Source organism: Rhea americana, unplaced genomic scaffold, assembly GCF_003343005.1.
Source record: "Rhea americana isolate MKP2758 unplaced genomic scaffold, rheAme1 scaffold_71, whole genome shotgun sequence".
Lineage (NCBI taxonomy): Eukaryota > Metazoa > Chordata > Aves > Rheiformes > Rheidae > Rhea > Rhea americana.
The window spans coordinates 4,315,434-4,324,984 of NW_028186879.1; the positions used below are offsets into that span (position 1 = coordinate 4,315,434).

The 9,551-nt window shown below is 40.1% G+C and overlaps 1 protein-coding gene across 2 annotated transcripts in view; it reads left to right on the forward strand.

Moving 5' to 3' along the window:
* The window catches only part of CRYL1 (crystallin lambda 1), a 62,516-nt gene that overhangs the window by 44,341 nt on the left and 8,624 nt on the right, over window positions 1-9,551 (forward strand). The window lies entirely within an intron of this gene.

The window sequence follows — 9,551 nt, forward strand, 5'->3', positions numbered from 1 at the left end:
CTATCTGAGAATCAGGAAAARAAAGTATTGAAAAAGTTAATGTGTGAACAGGAAGTCATTTTCTCTAGGTGAAGTGCCTTTTCTATAGAATTTGTAGCAAAGGCTCAGTGTAGATATAGTGGAACTTTCTTGCATGAASCTGGCTTAGATCCTGGGTAAAATGAGATTGCTTCTTTCTGCAAAACACTTTGCCTATAAAGTTGAACTAATTCAAGTAAACAAATAACAGATCAACATCTGTCTTGTTGTATAATCAAGATGTATTTTAGATGTTTTAGGGAACTGTATATATTAATCCCAGCTAAATAAAAAGTAAATTGCATAAAAACAAATCAAAATTACAAGTGAGGGTTACAAAGGTTTAAGCAGTGAGTTTAACAAAATATGAGAACTTCTCCAGAAGTGAAGATCAACTAAGTGTATTTTTAGCTCTTTTTATTATAGGCTACCTATTCTTTTCAGTTGTGTGGTCCTTGACATGATGAGCTCTTGGCCTTTTAGGCTCTGCAGCAATATATAATAATAGAGGAATAAAACAGCAGTAAGAAAAAAAGATCATAAAACAGCAGTGCCCAATCAGGAGTGTTATCTATGTCTAATTTTTGGTTAGTCACCTGGCAGAAGCTTATCTTACATCTCTTAAGGCTGACCGGACAATTTTGAGATGAATGTGGAATTATGGATCCTCTGCCTGGGTCTTTTAGCTTGTCAGTTTAATTGTATACTAGTAAATTAAATGTCAAAAAGCGTTTGCCTTTGTGCATTGCTAGGGAAACAACATCCATCCTCTGAGTAGAGGCATATTTCTAAGTTTCCCTCTTCTGATCTATTGATATGTTACAGTTTTCTGATCTTCTCTGTTGATTTTGGACTTGCTCGTTATAAAGCATATACATTCTTTAGATAAAATAGAACAGATGCRTGAAGCACAAGCTTTCAGCACAGCAATGTACCTGGAGTCTTGCAGGCCTGGGTTGTYCAATCCTGCTCCCATTACTCCACTAGCTTGCTGTTCTCTACAATAACTGTCCAGGCACAGATTCTTCCCATGTGGTACATGGGAGGTTAGGTAGCTACACCTTCTTTCATAGTGTCAAGTGACATTTGTATGTGTCATGTGTAGCTCTGAAGTAACTTTTTCCTGTAAGAGGTAGGGGCTAATTGTGCTTGTGAGTGCTCTGAGCACTCTGAAGATGTGCTAGGACCTGAACTTCTAGATAAGGATGTAGAGTGGAGACAGAGSTGGAAGAAAGGAGACCAGTTTGAAGAGGTGGTGTGGAATGAGCAGTTGGTGTTGAAGGGTGGTTGGGTTCCTAGTTTGGGTAACTGGGAGTGAGAGGAGAATTGAGAGAATGTTTAGCTTGTTACTCATAATCCTATACGATTTGTTTCTTAAAAGGTGGCACCTGAACATATTTCTAAAGTTTTTTGAAATCCTAAGGCCCACGCATCTTCATGTGTTTCATCTAGTCTGACTTTCCCATTTAGTTAAAGTAACTTGGGTGACTGGCTTTCTAAATTAATATGTGTTTTATAATTAACAGCTATTTGAATCTCTATCTGGTTAGTAACCCTATGGTTTAACTATTGGTTCCAGGAAAACTATTTAACTGATCAATGAAAAGATAATCCCTCCAATCTGAACTGAAAATAAGAAAGGAGGAAAAATGGTCCTTTTGCCCTGACCATATATCATGATGAACTTGCTATTTCTGTTCAGAGCAATGTGCTGAACTGCCTCTGTTATAGCATAACAACAGAACAAAATGCTTGTTAATCCCCAAAGATTGTAAATCAGTTTCAGAGAACAAATCATGCTTGGGAATCTTTTTTTTTCCTTTGAATTTTTTAAAAAAAAATCCATATTTCAGGCTTCATTCTGTAACAATGTCCATCTGAGATGTATGAAATCATATAAAYAATCTGGGTCAGTTTTGATGTTTTTTCCTGGAGTGCCTTTCTTTGCATTTGATGTTCCAWTGTGATCCAGTTTAGTTTCCTTCCTCCTATCAGGAAACAGTCATTGTTACAAAAATATTTTCAAAATAGATTTTGCATCTCAGACCAGTTTTAGGTAACATATGCAAATGGCAGGTTACTTATTCATGGCAGAGATTATCCAGCTTCTAGGTTAATGATAAACTTTTGTTAGGAATGTTAGTATTCCAGATCAGAGGAGGAAAAATCATGAACAATAATCCAAGAACTGGATAAACCAGAAGASTAGTCTAGGGTAGGTCTGGGATAGGCTTGCGGTATTATTTAATCAGATAATACTTTGCAGTTGGGAACAATACAAAACATTGGAAGTCTGTTGTGGCTGTATAGCTATTTTAACATTTTATCATACTCTTGKTTAAAAATAACGCTAAAATGGCATGGTACACTTAGGCCTGGGCCACTTGCTGCCAGGGTGCTTTTGTGACTGTTCAGGAACTTTCTTCATGAAAAGTATTGCTTCGCTCTCAGTCTCACCAAGGCATTGTCTTGAGCCTAGAGCTACTCCTGTTTATGTGCTGGCAGGCTGACTCAGGCTCTTGTCCTCRTCAGAAACAGTTTAACATCCAAATTGGTGATGTCAGGACACACGATGGCTTATGGTCATAGTTCCGTACCATGGCCGACTCTTTGTTTCCTCAGTACTACTTCCCATAATATGGAATRGTATGGACCTCATTTATTTGATCAAGACAACCCTCTTTGATGCACCRTGCTAATACTGTTTATTTTCCCTGCGTAGACAGATGTGGAGCTGGAGATATGCCACCCTCTCTCTCCTGCTGGTCAGCCTCTCTAGCAGCTTCACCRATTTCAAAGCAACTGCCTTTCTTTTCAGCCTTAATATCTTAATTCCKCTAACTCTTAACCTCACTGCCAATGAGTAAATAGAAGAAGGGGTGGTAGGGATACAGAAAGCATGTGAGAGAAAAAGGCATTTATCTATGGGAGATCTGGGAAGGTGAAGAAGTTTTTTTTTGTGGGGGGGGGTGATGTGAGCTGTTTGTTTGGTTTGAAGAGAGAACATTTTCCAAAGAATTGTTTTGGAGATTGATGTTATTTTTTTGTGTGCGGGATTCCTACATCAAGATCCTCCYATGCACTTCTTATGCACTAAAGCCAAGTTTGCCAGTATTAGTTCTTATTTCTTTCTTCCATGTTGATAAATGGTCTTATGAAAAGATATTATCCAAGCCACTTTAAATTACCAGTCAATCTATGCATGGATAATAGGAACTGTGAATGTACAGCAGTGTGCAGCAGCCTTGAACACAGAATAAATTGCCAATGTCAAGTCAGTAAAAGGGATACAGGTAGCAAGAGCAACTTGAGAACTGAATGAGAATTTAGGAATAGAGAGGAAGGAAAACTCTTTTTTTTTAAAAAAGTCCAAATTACGTAATATGATAATTGTGAGCGTTGATTTGAGTTTTTCATCTTATGATTTGRCCTGGCACTGTCACAACGAATGCTGTTACGTCTTTTACAGGAAGCATCATTAGACTTCATTGGAGTCATTTTTACCCACTTTTTATAATAGGATTATCTTAAGAGATACAGTGTCCCCGCTGTATGTCTCCCTAGCTACCTGTGAATCTACTGATGTTGCTACAACCTCAGGAAGATCATATGTTCTGTTTCTTGGACTCCCAGTTACTTCTAAGCATTTGGAAAAAATTGTCTGTAAAACCAAAGGCTAGTCTGTTACATACAAAGTTTTATGTGCTTGCAGCAGCAGTTTTTCATGTGTTTCACATTGAGCTGTCTTAGATCAGTTATTTCTGTGAGTTATGAAGTGAGCTGTAATTGTAGTTTAATCTGTATCTAAACTTGTTAATGGTAGCAGAAAAGCTAGATATTAGGAGCTTGATGTATCTTCATTGCTATTTTTCTCTTGCATTTATAGAAAGACTGTTCCAGGATCATAGTCTGCCTATCATTCACTGTGAAATTTATATAGATACCCACAGGAGCTGTGTGGAGACTGGGGCTGGTACATGGTCCTTAGTATAACCTCAAATATCTAGTGAACTAGATATGACTTTTCATAGTCAATCTTGTGTTTCTCTTACTGCAAGTGGGAATGCTTGCTCATCTTAGAAGCACTTATCGGATTAATAGATTTTGGATGATAGGAGGAGAGTGACTGTGCTGTATGAAAATCACATTTCCAAAACATCGAAATGAAAGGGAAAATCATAAGCCATAATTCAGAGCAAGGAAGGTTTTCTTCTCTGGCTAGGCAAAACATAGCCAAACATAGTTTTTAACCCTCAAYTGCTGTAGAAATATAGAGCTATTAATACATTCTGGTTCAAAAGCAGAGATCATTTTCATTRTTATGTCCACTGGTTTAATGCTGCCGTGTAGGGAGCAAACCAAGCTTTAAATCAGTTCAAGAGCTTTTGTACCACAGGCAAGCAAGCCGAAGGTGTGAGACTCTCTAAGTTAAGGTGATCAAATCTAAAAAAGGAAGATTGACTCGCTTTCTCTCCAAASCATGTGTTATGCTTTGTGATTAGGGCTACGAAGATGATCAGAGGGCTGGAGCACCTGCCCTATGAGGAACGACTGCGAGAGCTGGGCCTATTCAGCCTGGGGAAGAGGAGACTGAGGGGGGATCTTATCAATGTGTAGAAGTACCTGAAGGGAGGGTGTCAAGGGGACGAGGACAAACTCTTTTCAGTTGTCCCATGTGACAGGACAAGMGGCAATGGGCAGAAATGGAAGCACAGGAAGTTCTGCCTGATCGTGAGGGGGAATTTCTTCCCTGTGAGAGTGATGGAGCACTGGCACAGGTTGCCCAGAGAGGTTGTGGAGTCTCCTTCTCTGGAGATCTTCAAGGCCCGCCTGGATGCAACCCTGTCTAMCATGCTCTAGGTGACCCTGCTGAGCAGGGATGTTGGACTAGATGATCTCCAGAGGTCCCTTCCAACCTTACTGTTTCTRTGATTCCTTAATCAAATATTGACATTTAATTTAGGAGTACTTGTAAAAGGTAGTACTGAGATTAAATGTCACAGTGCTACATAATCAYATACAATTCACTTCCCGGTGGGCTGAGGAAAGCAGCTCATAGTACTTCTAGAACTGCTGTTTGATTCTTTGCAGGCTGAGAACTTTTCTATATGGAAAGTTAGTGTGTGGTAATTTAAGGTGTGAATTTTTGAGCACAATAACTGCTCTGTACCAGTTTTCCTTTATAGACTCTTAGGTGTGAAATGATTCTCTGCCTGCTAAAGGGAGCATTTGATTTCATGGAGGCATTCTTGATGCTTTCTTGCTCAAGTCAGTATTATAGAGTTCTGCCTTCTAAAGAGGTCATCTTGGTGCATCTGTTTCCCTTGTGCTTGCAAAAGAACTTGTATGATCGTTAAGTGACTCAGACTGTGAAACAGATCCCAGATATGAAATTAATCTAGCAAAAAAAATGGTTCATATCAACTCATTTTAATTCCTTGATCCAGTTCACAGCAGTCCTGAATAAGTTTTTGCGCATTAGTATTGAGATAAAAACACAGAGCCAGTGAGAATAAAACATCTTTCTTTTTTGGTGCTGCCACTGGCTTAGGRTAGTTGAAAGAAATTCAAGCTTTCAACTTTAGTTGAAAGGATTCATGTAACTATAGTCTAAGTGAATTCATATGAGAATTAATGTAGAATAGGAAGTGTCCCGTGAATTCACACCCTAAGTGCATGCATCTGTGTTTAGACACACCCTTGATAAAGGCAGGATTACATTTAGAAATTTTTCCTCATAGCTATAATGTCTAAAAATATAATTCAATAAACCAAATATATATGTGTATATACATACTGATATATAATATCARTAAACCAAAAATGTTGGATTTTTTTCCTCTGAACATATCCTGATCATGACAGATTCCTCCATGATGTTCCTGAAATATGCCCCTTCTTTTCTGTTCTAGTTCATACTCATCTTCAGTCTTACTGAGTGTGATATCTTCTTAAATTTTACCTGCTAAAATGACCCCCACCGTAGTCTTTTCAAATTGTTGATGCTATTACATCAGTGGCTTGACCATCTCATCTACTCTTTTGAGTCATTAGTGTCTTCTCATTATGCTGCTCATCAGGTTCAAAGTTGTGAATTTAATACTCCGTATTAGGAGGCACCCTCTGTCTTTGGTATATTCCCCATCGTTGCCAGTAACATTTTCCTCTCTGTCTCTTTTTTTCTCTCACGAATATCTCAGTGCCTTCCTTGTTTCGCTCCTTGTGTGCAGTGTTGTGGTCAGACTGGTTTGCCAAGTTCTCTTGCTTGCATCCTTCAGCCCTTTTGCTTGCTGTCTCTTTTGAAGAGGAGGGAAGGAGACRTAGCATATAAGAAGCTAACGTATATGAAGATGTTTGTATTGTAATACGTGATCATAACACCATTTATATTGTCATGTTTTCCCTCCTTTTACCTCCCTCCTCCCTTCACCATTCAGTTATGATCCTCACTTGTGAAGAAGTCTTCTCAAGGCAGTAAAGCAGTTTTTGCATGCTTCTAAGCTAAATATTTGCCCTGAATTACTTTTCCTTTCCTTCATCAGTGCCTTGTTCATCTTGGTGATGCAGCTCAAGGCATTTCACTGATGCTTGTGTTTGCACCACACCAGAGCAAGTCCTCTAGGTAAGGACCTGCAAACTGGAAACATGTTTTTGTGAACAAGTTATTATGAGACAGGCTGAGATGCAGGTTTACAGTTCATTAGCTGTTTTGAAAACTGCCTAGGTTCTTATTCAAGCTTTAAAAGCCTGTTTCTCCTTCAGTAGTGGTATAAAAACCTTTCATTTCCTATTGGGTAAGATGCACAGGGACAGCAAAAGAGTTTTAAATCAATGCCCTCATCTGGCTTTTGATAACTTGTTCTTATAACTATACTATATCCATCAGAAACACTGGGAGAGATTCTGACATTCAAGGAGGTTGGCATATTCCCCTTTTCATCTCAGAAATCCTGTGTCTACTGCTCCATTTTGTTACTCATTCCTCTTCCTCCTCTCTCCACCTTGGATGTAAACAYATGTAATGGGATAAAGGTTCAGGGAACTCCTGAAAGCCCTGGAGACATTTTTTTCCTGTGGTTGTGGTTCTCAGGTGCTTSTTGCCACTTCCCCCTTCTCTCTCCTCCCCCTGCAACATGGATGAGAAGATGAGCCTGCAAGGAAGAKGGAGTCTTAGATAGGAGCCAATAGACCATATGAACAGGAGGAAACTTACCATCCTCCGAGTGCTGCCAACTGTTTCACATCTTTCTCTATTTGAGATGCATCTTGCATCATTCCTTTTCTCCAGTTGGAGAGAGTGGRGCACAGCATAGTTATAGAAGCTGGATGCAAAGAGAGATGATGAGTGTTTCTAACAGCCCCATTTGCCATTTTCTTCCTTTTTCTCTAGCTCTCGGGTGTTACCAGTCTGTCTTGCACAGTTTACAGTTGCTAATTCTTCCAGCTCAGGTTGTTGCCTGGGCAGTACCTGCAAGGATTAAAGCTAATGGTGTCTTACTTGTTTTCCATCATCTTGCTCCAGTCAAGTGCTTGTCATCCACCTTACCTTTGCTATAGTCCATACRTTTGAACCAAAGGACTGCTTGGTCTAAAGACTTGGAGTCAAATRTTTGCCAGTTTTGAGTTTGCAACTGAAAAGCAAAGTGACTTTTCTAACAACATTCCTTGTTGCTCAGGTGCTGCCTTAAAGCTGCAGAGTAGGGTTAAACTTGAATATTTAAACTAAGTTAAACATTACACTACTGTCTCCACTGAGACTTCACACTGAGAGAGCTATTTTGAATTAGCTATTTTGAAATCAATCTTTTTAAGTGAGACCATGAGTGTATTCTAATTACAGGTGTACTTCCTTCACTTAAGACTTGAAAGTTTTCTGAATGCAGTGTCTACCCCATTTTGCATGCAGCATACAAGGTGGGGTGGGGTTTACTTGTTGCCATTTCAGCACAGTGTTGAGGTGAATTACACAGCTACTCTTTTCCAGACACATAGCATTTTGGTGTTTGCCTTTTCCTATTTTGATGACTTTTCATAAGGCTTCTTTTAATTCATATATTACGTGCAAGGACTGAATTGCATCACCCAACCCGTGTTTGGCACRTCTCTGTTGTAAGATATATCTACCCAGAAACTGTTCAGTGACTCATTCAAGCTTTAGGAAAGCTGCTAGTGGGAGTTTAAGTTCCAGGACTGGCTGGCTGAATGAGCTGTGAAGGCTGTCGTAAGCTGAGGAGTTCAGAGCCACTAGGTAAATGGGCCAACTAAGACCAAACATTCAGCTTCCTCCCAAATGCCGTTGTGAGTCACTTTTAGAGTGAGGCTCCTGAAAAAGATTTCTAGCGCATAGACTCCTCCACCACCTTCTCCTGATTATACCAGCATCAAGACCACACAGATCCTTGGTATTGTTACAGAARCTCACTAAGCAGTTGAGAGGGTCCCCTTGGCTTTTGGAAAATTACTGAATCTAAACTATTCAGCGCTGGTCTGGATGTCATAGAGCTGTGTCAGCTGCATCAGCACCAGAATAGTGTGATAACTGACACTGCTGTGTTTATTATTCCTTCTATCACTAATTGCACATGTAGATTTGCTTGAATTGCAGTATTGGCTTGAATTACCGCTTCTGCTTTTGTGATTGTTCATCTGGCAACAGCTGCTGATAGCAGCTATGAGTTAGCAAAGTGTACCCAAATCCACATAGTTCTGCACTGGATTTCATCATCAGTCATTTCTACCTGATAACTGCTGTACTGCTCAACTGGGAACCTTCTATGATATGGCATGATGTGAGGACAAGCTTTTTGCTCAGTCTCCTCACCACTGAAAGAAGAAGCTCATATTGGCAAGATAAAATATAAGTGTCATCGTCTTGTGGTTGGACCATGAGTCTTATGCAGAACTGTCTTAGGTTCCCAGTGTCCCTTCCGTGAATAAGTGTATCCCTTGAGCTGAGCTGTCTTTGGGCACCAGAGTCTGTGAGCCTAGCTGTTAAGAGGTACCTGTAAAGCACTTTACACTAATGACAAGGTATGGCCAGTATACACTGATAACCAGTGGTCCTTTCCATAATTTTTATGAAGGGACATGGTCTAAATTCATTCCATCAAAGAAGAGGTGGAATTATGTCACAGCCTGTTCAGCATCCCACAAAAATCCTCCTCTTCCTGAATATCACTTCCTGTCAAGGAGGTTAACTTCTTGTCGAAAATGGTGGAGGAGCCTACAAGGAAGGGTGTCCTGCTGGACCTTGCCCTTACCAACAGAGAGGGACTGTCCTTACCAACAGAAGGGGACTGGTTAGAGATGTGAAGGTTGGGGGCAGCCTTGGCTGCAGTGACCACGAGATGGTGGAGTTCAGGATCTGGCAGGAAGGAACTAGGGCGACAAGCAGGATTGCAACCCTGGACTTCAGGAGAGTGGACTTTGGGCTCTTCAGAGACCTACTTGGAGGAATCTCATGGGTTAAGGCCCTAGAAGGAAGGGGGGTCCAGGAGAGCTGGCTAGTATTCAAACATCACTTCCTCCAAGCT